The sequence below is a fragment of the Phodopus roborovskii genome, unplaced genomic scaffold (assembly GCF_943737965.1).
Source record: "Phodopus roborovskii unplaced genomic scaffold, PHOROB, whole genome shotgun sequence".
In the NCBI taxonomy this organism is placed as follows: domain Eukaryota; kingdom Metazoa; phylum Chordata; class Mammalia; order Rodentia; family Cricetidae; genus Phodopus; species Phodopus roborovskii.
This window is the reverse complement of record NW_026125397.1, coordinates 8290086-8309564: the sequence shown is the minus strand read 5'-3', so window position 1 is coordinate 8309564 and position 19479 is coordinate 8290086. Positions and strand designations below refer to the sequence as shown.

The 19479-nt window shown below is 38.5% G+C and overlaps 1 pseudogene; it reads left to right on the top strand.

The window, feature by feature from the left end:
• The first annotated feature begins 17642 nt into the window (after window positions 1-17642).
• Window positions 17643-18702, top strand: LOC127215085 (glyceraldehyde-3-phosphate dehydrogenase-like; annotated as a pseudogene).
• Window positions 18703-19479: the final 777 nt, after the last annotated feature.

Sequence of the window (19479 nt, the reverse complement as noted above, 5' to 3'; positions counted from 1 at the left end):
CACGAGTCCCTGCTAGTCCTCTGAAATGGCTCCTGTCGAAGATGCGCATACTGCTTAACTCAAAAGTCAGTTCTCAGATCTCATCTTAATTGATTTCTCAGCAGTATTGACAAAGTTAGTATAATCTTGAAAGGTCATTTTTACTTGGCATCCAAATCCTCCTGAATTCCCCCCAAATTACTGGCTGCTTCTCTCTTTTTATGTCTTTTTTGCCCAGGTGTTTTTTTTTTTAATGATTTATTTATAATTATTTTATGTGCATTTGGTATGTCTGCCTGCGTGAGGTGTCAGGTCCCTAGTAACAGCAATTACCGAAAGTTATAAGCATGCATGTGAGTGCTGGGATTTGAACCTGGTTTTCTGGAAGAGCGGCTAGTGCTCTGAACCACTGAGCCATCTTTCCAGCTCCCTTGCCCACTCTTACATGATCTCATTCTGTCTGATGGCTTCATGTCCTATATACACTCTGCTGACATCTGTCTGAATTTTGGTACTAAGCCCCTGCCATCATCGGAGAGTTTTGTACTAGATTGGATATTTACTTTTCCTTTTAGATGCCTAAATTTTTTAATCTGTTAAGCACCTCCCCAACAGGCCTCACAGAATGTTTCTTGTGGAGTCTTGCCTTCTTCAGTAAAACATTTCGTCACTCAGCCTTGGAGTCATGACTCATTTCTTTTTCTCTAGCACCACTAACCCCTGTGATTTCTACATTCAAAAATGCATTAGAAATCTAACCACCATACCAATACTAATACTCTAATACTAGCTGCTATGCATTGTGGCAACAGCCTCCTAAATTGCCACCTACATTATTCTTTATTCAAGATTCAATATTTTTAAAAAATGGGCTGGAGAGATGGCTCTGTGTTAAGAGAACTTGTTGCAGAGAATCTGCTTGGGTTCCTACCTCCCACCCCCAGAACAACTCATAACCATCTATAACTCTGGTTCTAAAGGATCCAATGGCTTATCTGACCTTCATGGGCTCCTTCATGCATGTGGTACACATACATCCACACATACACACAGAGAAATATTTAAAACTTTTTAACAATCACAATGACTTCATTACACTAAATATAAAGTCCAAGGTCCCCCATACGTAGCCCCACCAAAGTCTCATGGAACAAACCCTTCTCCTTCTTGCTCTTCCCCAGCTACAGGAAGCTCTTCTAATTCTTTAATTCACCCATGTTCTCTCAGGAGAACCTTTGCTTTTGAGTCTCCTCCTGTGTGGAAAACTTCTTTCCTACATGTCAGTATGCTCACTTCTGTACTTTTTCTATTTTCAAAGCTTTCACCTACACAGGATTTCTTTGAACATTACCTAGCATGTTTCATAATCCACCTGTTCCCCCTCTCTCTCTTTACCTGTTTGTTTCTCTTTATGGAACTTAATGCTGGCAATAGCTGTCTACCGAGTTTCATCAACTCTGAGATTTTATCAGTAGAAAAACTTGGTATTATTTTTACACAACCTTAGAGAAACAAAATTCTGACAAATACAATTGATGTCTCTCATCACTTAGAGTTTTAATTTTATTTTCAGTCTCTCATCACTTAAGAGTTTTAATTTTATTTTCAGTCTCTCATCACTTAAGAGTTTTAATTTTATTTTCATTGAAAGTACACTCTTTAAAAAAAATTCTATAACCCATGCATCCTTCATATACACAAAAGGAAAATAGAAACAAAATAAATCCATTCAGTTATAATTAAAACACCTTCACATTTAAAGATTAATTTTGATTTACTTCCAGTTTTCAATATAAATGCATTTTCCATACACTATTTCAATAACAAAAAAGTGTGATACAGATTCATTTACTTGTGGGCATCTTCCTTTCCTAGAATCTATAAAGCATGAAGTATGGAATTGTGTTCATTCTTCAAAGGAGATTCTTTTATTTTTATTGTGAGATGTATGCTGACTTGCTCTATTTCTGATCCTGTACAGTCTATATAAACATTTTCTTCTTTCAGTCAGAAAAGAATAGCATCTTTTAAAGATATTTTAAACAATACTTAAGCTCTACTTATTGGTATTGACAGTGTACATAATTAGTATCTGTGGTTCTAAATATCTATGACTCAGCTCCCATAGGAAAATGCTTCTAATGACTGCTACTTGGACAGGTGTCATGAGGCATATTCCTCTTCCAGAAAACTGAAACTGAAATGACATGTAGCTTCTGATCATTTAATTAGATTAATGATCTAATGATAAGAATGTACTTATTTGTTTAGCTCCCATCAGAGTGTGAGTGCTAGAAGGGTAATGGAAAAAGTCCTTTGTCCATTGGCTATCTTTCACCACATAGAAGAGTATTAGGAACATTCTTCCTATACATGGTAAATTAACCAATGGGAGAATTTCTGACTTCATTATTAATAGTGGCTCTCTGCACATATGTTACAGTCGTGTGGCTTGGTCTTTTTGTGGAACAGTGGGAGCAGGGGCTGTCTCTGACTCTGTTACCTGAATTTGGGACCCTTTCCTCCTACTGGATTGCCTCATCTAGCCTTGAGAGGAGAGGAGATGCCTAGTCTTACAGTAACTTGATATGCCATGACCGGCAGACATACATGGGAGACCTGCCCTTTTCGGAAAAGAAAGGAGAAGGGAAGGGGGTAGCTGAGGAAGGAAAGTTTGGAAGAGGGACCGCTAAGTTTATAAAGGTTTTGGTGTCTTCAGTGACAACATCAAAGATTCAATAGATTCATCACTTCTGTTTATATGGTCTTATTGGTTTCAAAAGTTATTTTATTGTGGAACACACCTAAAAGACCTTGCGTAAGTCAGAACCTAAATCTATAGAACTTTTTCTTTAAAGCCATTTCCCCTGTACATGTCAGGAACTCAGGGATTGCCTTCAGAATTTATAGAGTCTCATGCCATTTTCATCAGTCTTCAGTAATTTCTCTGCCACCTGATCCACTCATGGTATATTACTAAAAACACATGTTGACCACAGTATTTGCAGCCTAAACCCCCAGTGAATAATTAAATACCTGGCTAGTGCATGAGGTTGCACAAGAAAAGCCTACAGATGCACAGGCACACTATGATTCAGTATATTAATCTTCCCTGATATGGTGTCACCCAATAAGGTGGGACCCAGGTCCCTGTTCAAAACTGGGTTCCCACACACACACATGCACAAAGCAATTTCTGGTCAGAGGTAAACTCTTGACTAGTCCTTGCTGTTCTAATATAATATCTTCCTCCACCAGGCGTTCTCTAATTGGTGTGGGCTTCTCCAAGCCTGGGGGAGTGTATTGCAGCCCCAAATCCAAGGGTCACCAGACATTTCCTATAATTCTTAATACTAAGTTTCCTATAATCTGTACTTAGGCAGAAGATAACATATATAAATTACTTTGATTTCACACATATACTGTCTTAATTCCAAAAATAATGGATGGCAGCTCAGAATTTAAGGAAGTTATTTAATGTCAAACATTGAGCCAAGAAGGAGGGTTGCTTCTTTACCTGAAAATTCAGTTTAGCCAAGTGGTTCATTTAAAATGTTCCAGTTAAGCAAGATTTAATCGTGTTTTTATGTTTCCACATACTAACACATTTTCTTCTTACTTGTATAATCAAGAGGAATCTTGATTAATTTGTTAAGCTAGAAAAAAAGCATGCAGTTGCTTTATTTTTTAATGAAATTATTAGTTTCCTCCTATATTTTTCTAAAAATTTCAGTACTCACTAAACCACGAAAGCATGTATATGTACAGGCATGAGTTAAATTGCATGACCAGGTTCAATCACTTTAAAAATCAAATACTAATATTTGACCAAATACGGGGAGAATTCATGTTTAAAAAGATGTCTTTATTTATTTATTTATTTATTTATTTATTTATTGTCTCGCTGGCCAGTCTGTGTAGATCAGGCTGACTTTAAACTCACAGCGAACCAAGCTGGCTTTAAATTCATAGAGATCTGCCTGCCTCTGCTTCCCAAGTGCTAAAATCAAAGGCATGTGTCACCACATTGGGCCAAGATTAAAAAAAAATATATTAACTGTAGTTGCCTTTATTCTTGCCTTTTTTATGTTTGTGTATTTTTCATTACTTATTCATTTATAATTTCATACCTGTATATAATGCTGTTTCATCATACTAACTGTGATACTTCTCAACAACTCCTTTTAAATGCCCCTCTGCCCACCTCCCAACTTAATGATGTCCTTCCCTTCCTCCTCCTCTGTATTTTAAGATATCCCATGGAGTCCAAAATTAGTGGTATTCAAATTGCGTGAGTATGAAACTGCCTACTGTAGAGCCTGCACTACAATCTGTTCCACTAATCAGAGCGAAGGCCTGATGATTTAAATAAAAGACAAGACAGTGGGTCATTCATGCAACAGGAATGCTGGAATGCCGAATGCCAAATGCCATTTATTGAGGGGAAGGAGCAGGCTTATAGACTGACTCACAGCACAGTGGAAAACAATAAAGGGTCAAGCAGCAAGTTCTCAGGCTTAGTTCCTTCCCAGCAGATGTGTGTTAGCAAATCAAGAAGAGAACCAAGAACTACTCTGGTACAAGATGTTCCAGCCCACAGCTTGCTCAAGGTGCCCCGGTAGTCCATGCAGGGTCCTACAATCAACAGGACAGTGCTCAATCTAAATGGGGCCATACTGCTGAAGAGAACCACTCTCCCTCCCCAAGTAGCCATCAACTGTTAATAGCTCCTCAGCTAGAGGAAAGGGCTCCTCAGTCCATCCTGGTACTTGCTGGAATGTTACTAGTCTGATCTTGTGACAATAACCATAGCTGCTGTGAGTTCATGAGTACACTATCCCTGCAGACCACCTACTCATCCTCACCTGCTGTGGCTGTGGCCTCGCCTTGTGGTTGAGCTTTTCTTTTTGGGCTGCCAGTTCACTCACACACACACACACACACACACACACACACACACACACACGCACGCACAGAGAGAGAGAGAGAGAGAGAGAGAGAGAGAGAGAGAGAGAGAGAGAGATTTAAGTAATTATAAAAGCTTGGCCTTAGCTTAGGCTTATTTCTAACTAGGTCTTGTAACTTAAATTAACCCGTAGTGTTTAACCTATGTTCTTCCACACTTTTGTTATCCTGTCTTCATTATTCCCATTCTGGTTATTTCTCATCTGGCTAGCTACTCTCCTTTCTTCTTCCCAGAGCTTTCTCTGTCCTGAAGTCCTACCTATACTTCCCGAATAGCTAATGGGCATTTAGCTATAATTAAACCAATCACAATGACACATCTTCACACAATGTAAAGGAATATTCCAGTGTTCCCCTTTCTCTCTGTTCCCATTCCCAGAGTTCTATATAGCCCCTAGTGGCATACCCTGCTTTACTTGCTTGGTCCCTCTTAGCCTCCTTCCTCCCCCAAAACATCCCCATTCCCAAATGTCAACTAGCAATACCTAGAAACACATTTTACCTGGGTCCCCTAGTGATGACACCTGGTAGGATCATAGAAGCATTCCCTTCCAGGCAACCCACAGCATCCACACTCTCCTAAGAACCAGAGAGTGTAACAGAAACCAAGGTATGGAACACCATCCAACAAAAATAAGACCAGATATTGGCAGCTAAAAGTACAATCAGCTCAAACCCAGATACCTAGACACCAAAGTAAAAACACAATCAAAACATCCAGAACAATAGCTTCACCCTACTACAGTGGGCCCTGAGAATTGCAACATAGCTGAAGCATACGACAGGGCTTCAAAATAGTTACTAGGAACATGGTAGAGGTCCTCAAGGGATGATATGAGTAAATCTATTTGTGAAAAAAACAAATAGAATGAAATAAAGAAACCTGTTCAAGGCATGAAAATGGAAATAGAATCAAAAGAAAATCTAAACTGAGGGGACACTGAAAATGAAAAATTTGGGAACTACAAACTAAAAAAACCCACACATTCTAGTCCACACTACTATATCCTGCAAAACTATCAATCAAAATAGATGGAGGAAAAAAAGATACTCCACGATAAATCAAAATTTGTACAGAATGTGCTAGAAGGAAAACTTCAACAAGAGGTTAACCACACCCTGAAAAACCCAAGGAATAAGTAATCTCAGATGACCAAATCAAAATAGAGGTGAAAACTCCACACCACCACAACAAAATAACATAAATCAACAAACAGTACTCATTGATAACTCTTAACATCAATGATCTCAATTCCCCATTGAAAAGACACAAAAACTGAGAGATGGACTAAAGGAAAAAAGAAAAGAAAAGAAAAAAAGAGTCCATCATTCTGCTGTATCCAAGAAAACACACCTAAATATCAAAAATGGACATCACCTCAGGGCTAAAGGATGGAAAAAGATATTTTCAAGCAAAGGGAAATAAGGACCAAACTCGTATATCCCTTGTAATAGCTGACAAAATAAACTTCAAGCCAAAATTAATCAAAAGAGATAGCAAAGGACTCTACATATTCATCAAAGGAAAAAAAAAAATCTACCAAGAGCATATTGCAATTTTTGACATCTATATACCAAATACAATGGTACCAAAATTCATTAAAGTAATACTACTACAGCTTAAATCACAAATTGACCCTCACACAATGATTAGTGGATCATGTCAGTAACCCACTCTTACCAATAAACAGGCCGTCCAGTCCAAAACTGCATAGAAATTCTGGAGCTAACAAACATCAAAAACAAAATTTATCTAACAGCTATTTACAGAATATTTCACCCAAACACAAAACCGTATACATTCTTCTCAGCAGTACATGGAATTTTTCAAAACTGACTACATATTTAGACACAAAACAAGCCTCAACAGATACAAGAAAATCAAAATTATTCCCTGAATCCTATCTGACCACCGCAAATTAAAGCTGGACACCACCATCAACAAAAACAACAAAAGTATAAAAACTTGTGGAAACTGAATAACTCACTATTGTATGAAAACTAAGTCAAGTCAAAAACTAAGAAAGACATTAAAGATTATTAGAATTGAATAGAAACGAATACACAATATATCCAAACTTGTGGGACACAATGAAGGCAGTTCTATGAGGCAAGCTCATAGCACTAAGTGCCTTCATAAAAATACCAGAGAAATCTCATACCAGTAACTTAACAGCACACTTGAAAGCTTGAAAACAAAAAAGAAGAAATTACACCCAAAAGGAGTAGTAAGCCTCTGTGTCTTCATCTCTAACACCGAGCCAGTTATGTTGTTAGAACACGAGGATGCTGTAAGGCTGTAGACAGATGAAGGTGCCTAGCACTGGGAGGCCTTTGACAAACAGCAACTATTACTATCATTTAACTTGTTTCAGAAATAAAGGAGGAACAGATACTCTGAAAACCAGGGGGACTGAGCAACTTCCATGGGATAGTGCTGGCCCAGGATTACCGAACAAATACAGAATCATTGAATGAACTGGCAGGTCCACTTCTGAGGCTGACACAGTTCTCTGACCCATATTACCCATTTGTACAAATGGAGGATACATTATCAAGAAATAATCAAATCAGGTGGTGGTGGCACAAGCCTTTAACCCCATTGCTCAGGAGGCAGAGACAGGCAGAACTGTGGAACTGTGAGTTCAAGGCCAGCCTGCTCTACAAAGTTACACAGAGAAACCCTGTCTCAAAAAAAAAAAAAAAAAAAAAAAAAAAAAAAGAAGAATATATATATATATATATTACATGCAAATACAAGTACTAATAAAGAGTTTGACCTTTGAGAAAATGAATGACAAACCATTAACCAAATTAATTAAAAATTGAAAGAGAAGGTTCAAATTGATAAACTAGAGACAACAGTGGCACATAACAACAGACATCAAGGAAATCCAGGGAACCACAAGGACATACAAAAAAAAAAATGAATAAAAACCTTACCAATTTTGAAAAACTGAAAAAAAGAAACTTTTCTGAATATAAACTATCTACCAAAGTCAAATAAAGATCAGGTAAGCAATTTAAACAGACCTATAAGCACTAGTAAAATTGAAGCCGTAATTAAAAATCTCCCAACAACAACAAAATGCCCAGAGCCAGATATTTTAGCACAGAATTTTAATAGATTTTCAAAGAATTAACACTGACAATCCTCAAATTATTCCACAAAAAAATTGGAAGGAACATTGCCCATACAAGGTCATTGTTACCCTGACAATTAAACTACATAAAGACCCAACAAAGAAAGTTAAAAACCAATTTCCCTTATGAAAATAGATGCAAAAATTCTTAATGAAATACTTACAAACTGAATCCAATAACATCAAAAAGATTATCCACCATGATCAAGAAGGCTGCAGGCCAGAGATGCAGGAGTGTATCAACGTGCATAAATCAATAAATGTTATCCACCATAAAAAACAGAATGAAAGGCAAAACTCACATAATCATCTCATTAGATGCAGAAAAGACATGTGGTAAAAACCAGCACTTTTCATAATAAAAATCCTGGAGTGATTAGAGATACAAGGGACATACCTCAAAATAATCAGACAATTTACAGCAAGCCCACAGCCAACATCAACCTAAATGGAGAGAAACTCAAACAATTTTCATTAAAATCATGGCAAGACAAGGTTGTCCACTCTCTGCATCCCTATTCAATTTAGTACTTGACATCTTAGGTAGAGCACTAAGAAAAGCGGAGGTGATAAAGGAATACAGAGAGGAAAGGAAGGAGTCAAAGTATCTTTAACTGCATATGATATGCTTGTGTATGTAAGATATCCTAAAGATTCCACAGGAAACTCCTACATCTGAAAAAAACAAAAACAAAAACAAACAAAAAAACCAAAAAACAAAAACAACACAGGATACAAAATTAACAAATAAAAAATAAGTAAATTTCCTATATACAAGTGATAAAATGGACTAAGGAAAAAAAAAATCAGAAAAACTATACCTTTCTCAGTAGCCTCAACAAAAATATCCTGGTGTACCTCTAATCAAACACTTGAAAGACTTGAATGATAAAAACTTTAAGCCATTAAAGTAAAAATTGAAGAAGATATCAGAAGTTGGAAAGCTGTCTCATTCTCATGGTTCAGTAGGATTAATATAGCAAAAATGGCCACCTTATCTAAAACAATCTACCGAGTCAATGCAATCCTCATCAAAATTCCAACACAATTCATCACAGACATTGGAAGAACAATTTTCAGCTTTACATGGAAACACACACACACACACACAAAAAAAAAAAAAAAAAAAAAAAAAAAAAAAAAACAGAATCCTTAATAATAAAAGAACTGCTGGAGGTATCTGGAGGTATTTCTATCCTAGACCTATTTAGAGTTATAGTAATATAAACAGTATGATCTTGGCATACAAAACAGATACAGTGATCAATGGAATAAACTAAAAACCCAGATGTAAGTAAGTCTACACACCTATGGACACCTGATTTTTGGTAAAGAAGTCATAAATACACACTGGGGGTGGGGAACAAAACAGCAACTTAAACAAATGGTGCTAAGCAAACTGTCTGCATGTAAAAGGCAAAAAGATCCATGCTTATCACAATGCACAAAACTCAACTCCAGATAAATCAAAGACCTCAACAAAAGGCAGGTACACTGAATCTAATGAAATTAAAAGTGGAAAATAGTCAAATTCATTGGCACAGGAAGACTTCCTGAATAGAATACCTTTAGCTCAGGCACTAAGATCAATAATTAATAAGTGAGACCTCATGAAACTGGCAATATGTATGTCAAAGAACACCATCATTTGGCCAAAGTGGCAAGGTGCATATTGGGAAAAAGATTTGTACCAACTACACATCCAGTAGATGGCAAATACCAAAAATAAATAAATAACTAAAAAAACTGGGCATCAAGAAAACAAACAACCAAACTGAAAAATGGGGTGTAGATTCAAACAGAGATACTCAAAACAGGAAACACAAATGACTGAGAAGCGCTTAAATAAAGGTTCAACATCTTTTGTCATCAGTCAAAACTACTTTGAGATTTCATTTTATACCAGTCACAACAGCCAAGATCAATTAAAACAAAGGACAGCTTATGCTGCTGAGGGTGTGGAGCAAGGGGAACACTCATCCATTTCTGGTAGGAGTGCAAACTTGTATAGCCACTATGAAAATCAGTGTGGCTGTGTCAGTTTCTCAGGAAACTGGGAATCAATCTACATCAAGAACCAGCTATACCACTTTTGGGCATATATCCAAAGGATGCTTCATTCTGCTACAGAGACACTTGCTCAACCATCTTCATTACTGTTCCATTCATAATGGTTTGAAATTCAAAAGAGCATTGATGTATGTCAGTGGACTGATGGATTAAAAAAAATGTGGTACATTTACATTATTACTCAGGCATTAAAAAAATGAATTACAAAATTCATAGCTAAATGGTTAGAGCCAGAAACAACAGAGTAGAACTTTTGTAAAATATATTCATATATAAAGGTGATATGAAGACAAAACCTCAACTGGATACCTCTCATCACCAAATGAAGCTTTCAGTACCATAAATAGGTTACACCTTATAGAGTTGTCAGCCAAAGGGGTCCAAAGGGAACCTCTAAACTTATTGGCTGCTTTCCACAAACTGATAGTAAGGCCCTATTAGTGAAGACAATACCACACACAACTTATTGAACACACAGAAGTTGAACCGGTTGCCAACATAGAGTCATCACCTCTACAAACCAGTGTTTCTGATACTACAAGTTACTATGCATGCTACCAAAGTATAGGGCCCTTCATGGACCCCAGAGGCACCTTGAGCAAGCCTGAAGCTGTTGGCTGGAACATCTCCCCTTCCCCCTCCCCAGTTGTTATTGATAATCTTCCTGTTTTCTTGCCCCCTGGAGTTGTTATTGGTATTCTTCCTGTTTTGCTAACACACATCTGCTGGGGAGGAGCTAAACCTGAAAACCCTGTTGTTTTCCACTGTGCTGTGAGGCAGTGTATAATCCCACTCCTTCCCCTTAATAAACAGCATTCTGACATTTAAGCCCTGCTGTCTTGTCTCTTATTTCAATCTCTAGGCCTTTCGCCCAATTAGTGGAGCAGATTGTAGCATGGGTGCTACACCAAAGGAGAAAGGTAAACACCATTGCAGCTATGAACCCTTAATCTACAATGGACCTGCCTGCAGGATACACTAGTGCAATAGTGACACAAAACTTGTGGGAGTAACCAACCAACATCTGCTTTGTAAAGAGTATGGTTTTTCTGCCCGCCACCGCCTGGTCTTGTCCCGCCACCAAGCCAGCCCCAAAAAATACACAGAGACTCTGTATTTGATACAATGCTGTTGGCCCGGTTACTTGTTTCTTATCGGCTAGTTCTGCCTTAATTATTAACCCATTTCTGTTGATCTATGAATTTCTGTTACCGGGGAGCCGGCGGCATACTGCTTTCTCCAGACTCTCCATCTTGACTCCTCCTTACTACTTCCTATTCCCTCCTTGTCTCCTAGTCCCTCCTATCTTCCTTTTCTATTGGCCAACATTGCTTTATTATTAACCAGTATGAGAAACATACAGAATGACCTCTCCCATCACTGCTTGGATTTTAAGCCCACTTCATGAGCTGGAATCCATACACAACACTACTTGGTGACCAAGAACCTGGGACTAGATAGGCCAGGGGATTAGGGAAAAGCCAAATACTACTGTTCTGCAGCAATAAAATGACCCCTAAGGATATTCTGCTATATTCATAGACCAGTGTCTCATTCAGCCATCATCAGAGAAGCTTCCTCCTGCAGTAGAAGGGAACAAAAACAGACAGGCATAGACAGACAATGTGCAAAGAATGGAAGATGCTGAAACACTCTGTTTTAAATGGGATGTCTCGATGAAATCCCTCTTCTCAAGGCTCCTGAAGCTCTCCAGAAAAGAAGGCAGAGAGAGTGTAATAGCCAGAGGGTATGGAGGACACCAAGGAAACAAGGCCTTCTAAACACAACAGGACTCATTGACATACTAACTCACTGAGAATGTGGCAGCATGCACAGGGCCTGCAACGGTATTCACCAGGTAGGATCCCATCACTGAGAGAAATAGACACATTCCCCATCCCTAGTCCAGAAGTTATCTCCAACTGATAACCAATTGCAAATGAAAAATTAATTTCTTTCAATGGAGTCTCAAGGTGATTACAAAACACTCTCAAGGAAAAAAAAAAAAAAAAGCCCCATGCCCAGCAGTAGATGGCCAACACAAAATGAACTCAATGGCATCTTTGAAGTTCTTTGTCTCACAATATGTCTTAGCTAGTGTTCTATTGTTGTGAAGAGACACCATGACCATGACAACTCTTATAAAAGAAAGCATCTAAAGCTTGATTACAGTTTCGGAGGTTTAGTCCATTATTCTTATGGTGGAGAGCATTTCAGCATGCAGGCAGACGTGGTAGCTGAGTGTTCTACATTCAGACCCACAGGCAACAGGAAGAGAGAGACACTGGACCTGGCTTGAGTTTTTGAAACCCCAAAGCACACCTACAAGGCTCTCATACTCCAAGGTCACACCTCCTAATCCATATCAGGTAGTACCACTCTCTAATGACCAAGCTTTCAAATATATGATCCTATGGGGCCATTTGTATTCAATCCACCACATGATATTTTGTCAGGGCTTTTTGTTGGTTTGTTTGTTTCTTACAGGTCCTTTAAGTATATATTATGGCCTCCAATTTCAATTTCATGTTTTTATGGGATTCCTGTATAAACATTCCTGTGTAAACATGCATGTCTCTGTATCAATATATGTTTCTTGTGCTTTTTAGCTTTTTTACTTTCTTTTTGTTTATTTTGTTATATTCCATTTTTTTATCTTATTTATTTTATGTTTGTTCATGAAATGCCTGTTGGTTTTCTAAGGAGATATAGAAAGGGTGTGGATCCAGAAAGGAGGGGAATTGGAGAGGAACTTTGGAGGAGTTAGAGGATAAGAGACCACAACCAGAATATATTGCATGAAAAAGGTCTGTATTTGATTTTTTTTAATAGAAGAAAAGAAGAAATTAGAAAATCACCCCCTAATCAAAGGCACTGTTTCTTACACTAGGCCTAGATAATGATTTGTGTCTCTGTGCAATCTGGAGAAAAGTACCAATGGATCTGCTCATAACTGTCATTCATCATTCCTTGTGCAGGTTTCATGTGCTCACAACTGTGTGAAAGTCCTGAGTAGGATGAGAAATGAGAAGAATCTCCCACATACATATAACATTGGGAGATGAATTGTTTTTCTTTCTCCTTCCTTCCTTCCTTCCTTCCCCTACTTTATTCTTTTTACTTTTCTTGTAAAGAACCCCGTTTTCCTTAAATCGAAGAGAGCTTTAGTACATCTGTGACCTTTGATAATAGAAAGGACTTAAAACACTGTGACAGTGGAGCACAGTGACTCTTACATACTGTAGTCCATAAGGGTGAATCAACATGCCTTAGAATCAGCATCCTTCACATATGCTTGAGTCCTCTGGTGACCATGTAGAAGAAGCATATGCTTAGTAGCTCTGAAGTGTGGCCCAGAGTTCGGCCTGCTATTCTATGCTACACACTTTGAGAAGAAAACCTCTTAAATCTGGGCAGAGGAATATGGATTTTTTTTTTATAAAGGGCTTGGTTATAAGTCCCTCAAACTTAGATGACTAAAGTCACAGCTCTACTATAGTAGTATGGGTGCATATTACCATAGACAGTGATTAAGGAAAACAGGCCCAAGTTTCAATAAGACTTCATTTATGGCTATGTTTTCCACCATTTATATTAAGTATTGATTAATAAAGATTTCAGGCCATTTGAAAGTATGAATTACAAATTGGACTCATGTGCCATATGCTAGTCTCAAAGTTACCACTTACATATAAATTAATTCATTTCTATTAATATATATATTGCTATGTGGTCATGGCATTATCTCATTTTCTACATGTGCTGCTTCCTCAGCAGCTGGCTGGCATCTCTTAGACTCTGCCCTTCTTCACATGTATCTTTGCTTTGATTTCCCACCTGGCTCTATCCTGCCTTGCCATAGGCCAAAGCAGCTTTATTTATTAACCAATGAGAACAACACATATTCACAGCATACAGAAAGACATCCCACACCACATCCACATTCAGGTGTGTCAACATGGTCACACACACTCTAAACTTACGGATTTCAGAGAATAGTCTTAGGCATTGGTCTTCACCTACCACTCTGTTTGTTGTTTTTCCATAGCTAAAACCAGGTTAGCTGGTTCATAATCTTACAGAGATTCTACTATCTGCCTCTTCTATCTTTAGGAGGGCTTTTACATAGGTTCTGGGGATTTGAACTTGGGTCCTGATGCTTACACAGCAAGCACTTTAATCCACTGAGCTATCTATCTCCTCAGTCCAAGAATTAACAATTTTTCATACTGAATTTCCTTATTCAAATAACTATATAGTATCCATATCTTATTTTAATTCATAATCATATTTATGTCCCAAATGATTGTACTAATTTCGTCTTTCAAACCAGCCATGTGAGAGGAATCAACATTTTACATTAGAAGGTGTTTAATATTTGCCCAGCTACTGAGATTGAAACTCTATATTCTCAAGCCTTTAAAATAGTTCCTGTTTTTCATCAGGCTCCAATTTTCCTAAAGTGGTATCTACACCATGTTCTGGTTTAGCAACCAGATGCTTGGCTCCTCTGGGCATCAAGTGATTATTCCCTGAATACACAAAGTATAGCTACTTTCTTCATAAATGCAAAGTTCTGAACCCAAATCTGATTCCACATGACACTTAGATTCCTATGGCATTCACTTAAAAAACCCGTTCAACTACTTTTAGCCTTTTCTCCTACATCTTTTAAAAAGCACATTATCTCTACATAAGTGTATGTATGTATATATATATATATATGTGTGTGTGTGTGTGTGTGTGTGTGTGTGTGTGCGCGCGCTAGTATGTATCTCCATGAATATAGACATACATATTTTATTAATATTTCTAGAACTACTTAAGAGGAAGAGGAATATGACATACCCTTTTCAGGGAGACATTTCAGTGTGCAGAGCTTCTGAACCAAAACAATGCTTCATCTTACAACAGTACAGTTAGTTTGTCTACAAACGACAGGAAATTTAACAAGTAATTTTGTTATGTAGTACAAGCCAACATTTAAACTCCCCCATTTCCCCCTAGTCTAGTATCTCATAAGAACAGAATTGCGTTTAATTATGTCACTTTCATTTCCTTCAATCTGAAGGAGTTTCTCAGCCTCGGTGTTCCATGACTGGTAATATCGTAGGGTAATATGGGGCAGTTGTTTTCTAAAATGTTCTTCAACGCGAGTATGTTCAAGTATGTCCACTGTCTATTAGCAGATGCAGATTATGCATTTTGGCAGACATGTAAAAGAAATGATGCTGTATGCTTTCTGGAGCTTTTTTCATCATAAGGGATGTGAATGTGACTACATGTTGGGATTGATGATGCTGACTTTCAACTCTTATTTAAGGGAATGTCTGTCAGTTTATCTCTAGAAAGTCATCATTTCCTTCCTTTGAATTAACAAGGCATGTGTTGGGAAATATGCACTTATTATTCTGATTCTCCCCTTCCTCAACAGCATCTTTATCTCTCCCTGGCTCCCAAGAAAAATCAATGTATCTACTCACTGGCTCTATTCTTCAACACAAGGAGCACAATGTCAGAAATATCGCTTTAATGTCACTTGTAGCAAACCACTAGGTACTGAGTAAAGTTCAAGACTTCATTAGTTCTTTATTTCCTCCTGTCTATCCTACTGAAAATATAGAGCACTGTATCCAAAGTGTATTAAGTTATGCTTTGTGTTACTATTTTGTTTTGATGAATATTTAAATTAAAAAAATTCACCCTACAAATAACATTATAATCATATAATCACTTTTAACTTCACCCTTTTTGGTTCACAGAAATCTTGTGAGATTTGTAGAAATCTAATTGTCCTTCTTAGCATCACAATTTTCCATTGCTATTATGTGGATGTGTAATAGTGTGTTCAGCCACCTCCCACATGGGGACTTTTGCCTCATTTCAATATTTTCCAAATAAGATAATGTAGTAAATACTGCATATATAAATTTTTAGCCTTTATGTATATCTTCAGGATGAATTCCTGAAATGGTTATTTCTGTATTAAAGCACAAATGCATAAGTAGTTTTTAAAGTGTAGCTGAGGATTCTACTACAAAGTTAGAACTATATTGAATTCTCATGAGCATCTTAGGCCAACATGTGAGGCACATTTTCCCATACTTGACTAATCTAGTCTATAGAATACAGAAAAGGGGGGAGGGAAGGAAGGAGGGAAGGAGTACATAATGTGAATTAAGTAGAAGACAAATGTCTGCAAACATATAGGTTTCTTTATTGAGATATAAATGTGGCATTTCAAACATGTGTGGAAAGGGTACATTTTTTTCAGCAAATATTGATAGGCAAATGGTTCATTATTTTCCGCAAAGAGAGGTGGGACACCAGATAGCAACTGTAGAATAGGCAATTCAGATCAAGTCCTAATGGAAATAACTGAAGCACCTGGATAAAACTAGGAAAATACCTTCTTTAAAAATATAGCCAAAGGCTGGAAGTGATAGTGCATGCCTATAATCCCAGCCCTTGGAAGACAGGATTGGGGAGGGGCTCCTGATGCCCTACCCCTAGCTGAGATGCTGTTGATAACTACTAACTACTGGAGAAGAGAGTCCGTTCTTGTCTGAGATGCAGCCCCTGAGAGGGGAACTCACAGAGACAGCTGACATAATGAAAGATAGATGAATGGTGAACTTACAGCTCCAGACCTGCAAAAGTATGTGTACATTAAGGGAAAGTCATATCATAGCAAAGGATGAAGAGTAACAGAAGTTACAGCCACGTCAGCAAATATAAGAGGATTAAAATTTTTTAATCTTTTAAAACAATGAACAACTAGTTGAAATAAAAATAAGACTGGATTTTGAAGTTTCCAATATTGGCAAGATCTAACTGTACAGTAATAGAAAAGTATACTGTTTTAGGTCCTTAGAGTAAGGCGTAGCTCTATGATATTTGAAGGGAGACTGAAAAATTAAAAGTACATGTGATAATCTATAGAAAAATAAATAGCTCTAATAAGTTAATGTTACATATAAAAAATGCATGTGGAAAAGCAAAGACCAGAGCAGGGAGAAAAGAAATGTGTTCTGATAGGTTTAGCTCTAGTCACTGTGTTGATTGCTTTAAGTGCAAATGGTCTAAGCACTTCATTTTAAAAGCATAAACTAACCGAGTGGTGGTGGCTCCAACCTTTAATCCCAGCATTCAGGAGGCAGAGGCAGAGGGATCTGTGAGCTCAAAAACAACCTGGCCTATGGAGTAAATTCCAAAACAGCCAGGGCAACACAGAGAAACCCTGTCTCAGAGAAAAATAAAATTAATTAAAAAAGAACCCAAACTGTTAGACACAAGACAGTAGGACCAATTATATGCTATCTATAAAAGAGCACACTTTACATATTACCTGTACCATCCAAATGCTAACCATAAGAATGCTTGAGAAACAATACGACCATCAGATAAAGGTCACACGACAAAGCCAATCAGCAACAATAAAGGATAGCTCATAATAAAAGCAGGAGTATGCACTCTCTGCTCCTTCCTATTCTAGAGACAGCCGCATCTTTTCGTGCATTGCCAGCCTCGTTTCTGAGACACAATGGTGAAGGTCGGAGTGAACGGATTTGGCCGTATTGGACGCCTGGTTACCAGGGCTGCCATCAATTCTGGCAAAGTGGACATTGTTGCCATCAATGACCCCTTCATTGACCTCAACTACATGGTCTATATGTTTCAGTATGACTCCACCCACGGCAAGTTCAAGGGCACAGTCAAGGCTGAGAATGGGAAGCTTGTCATCAACGGGAAGGCTATCACCATCTTCCAGGAGTGAGATCCCGCCAACATCAAATGGGGTGATGCTGGTGCCGAGTATGTTGTGGAATCTACTGGTGTCTTCACCACCATGGAGAAGGCTGGGGCCCACTTGAAGGGTGGGGCCAAGAGGGTCATCATCTCCGCCCCTTCTGCTGATGCCCCCATGTTTGTGATGGGTGTGAACCATGAGAAATATGACAACTCCCTCAAGATTGTCAGCAACGCTTCCTGCACTACCAATTGCTTAGCCCCCTTGGCCAAGGTCATCCATGACAACTTTGGCATTGTGGAAGGACTCATGACCACAGTCCATGCCATCACTGCCACCCAGAAGACTGTGGATGGCCCCTCCGGGAAGCTGTGGCGTGATGGACGTGGGGCTGCCCAGAACATCATCCCTGCATCCACTGGTGCTGCCAAAGCTGTGGGCAAGGTCATCCCAGAGCTGAACGGGAAGCTCACTGGCATGGCCTTCTGTGTTCCTACCCCCAATGTGTCCGTCGTGGATCTGACATGCCGCCTGGAGAAAGCTGCCAAGTATGACGAAATCAAGAAGGTGGTGAAGCAGGCATCCGAGGGCCCACTGAAGGGCATCCTGGGCTACACCAAGGACCAGGTTGTCTCCTGCGACTTCAACAGTGACTCCCACTCTTTCACCTTTGACGCTGGGGCTGGCATCGCTCTCAATGACAACTTCGTAAAGCTCATTTCCTGGTATGACAATGAATTCGGCAACAGCAACAGGGTGGTGGACCTCATGGCCTACATGGCCTCCAAGGAGTAAGAGCCCATCCTGGACCATCCACCCCCAGCAAGGACATGAGCAAGAGAGAGGCCCTGGCTGCTGAGCAGTCCCTGTCCAACAACCCCCGACACTAATCTCCCTCATAGTTTCCATCCCAGACCCCCAGAATGAAGGGGCTTAGGGAGCCCTGCTCTCTTGAGTACCATCAATAAAGTTCACTGCACCTGTCAAAAAAAAAAAAAAAAAAAAAAAAAAAGCAGGAGTATGCAAACATAAATACACACACATAGCATTCAAGAGGCTAAAGCGGCAGACTTATGAATTCAAGGTGCTTATGGGCTATACAGTAAAATTCTTAAAAAGAAAGAAAGAAAGAAAGAAAGAAAGAAAGAAAGAAAGAAAGGAAGGAAGGAAGGAAGAAAGAAAGAAAGAAACACAAAGCAAACTGAAAAGAATAAATGAACCTCAAGTGTGAACATAAGGCTGAAAATCTATGGAGCTCCATCTGAAAGGGTGAACAAAAACAAGTGGAAACTGACTCTGACACGCTCATCTCAAAACTGAAAAACCAAGAGTTCAAGGTCAGCCTTAGCTACACTAGTGAAATTTGATAATTGGATAAAATGAACAAGTTCAATGAAAGATACAAAGTATCAAATCTCACTCAAGAATAATCGTGCATAAAGAAATCTCACCAGAATACAGAAGGCTGTTATCAACAAACTTGCCCTGCTTGATATTTAGAGAGCTCTGCATCAAACCCGTGCAGAACATTCTTTTCCAGAGTGCATGGAACATTTACCACATTCTCAGCCC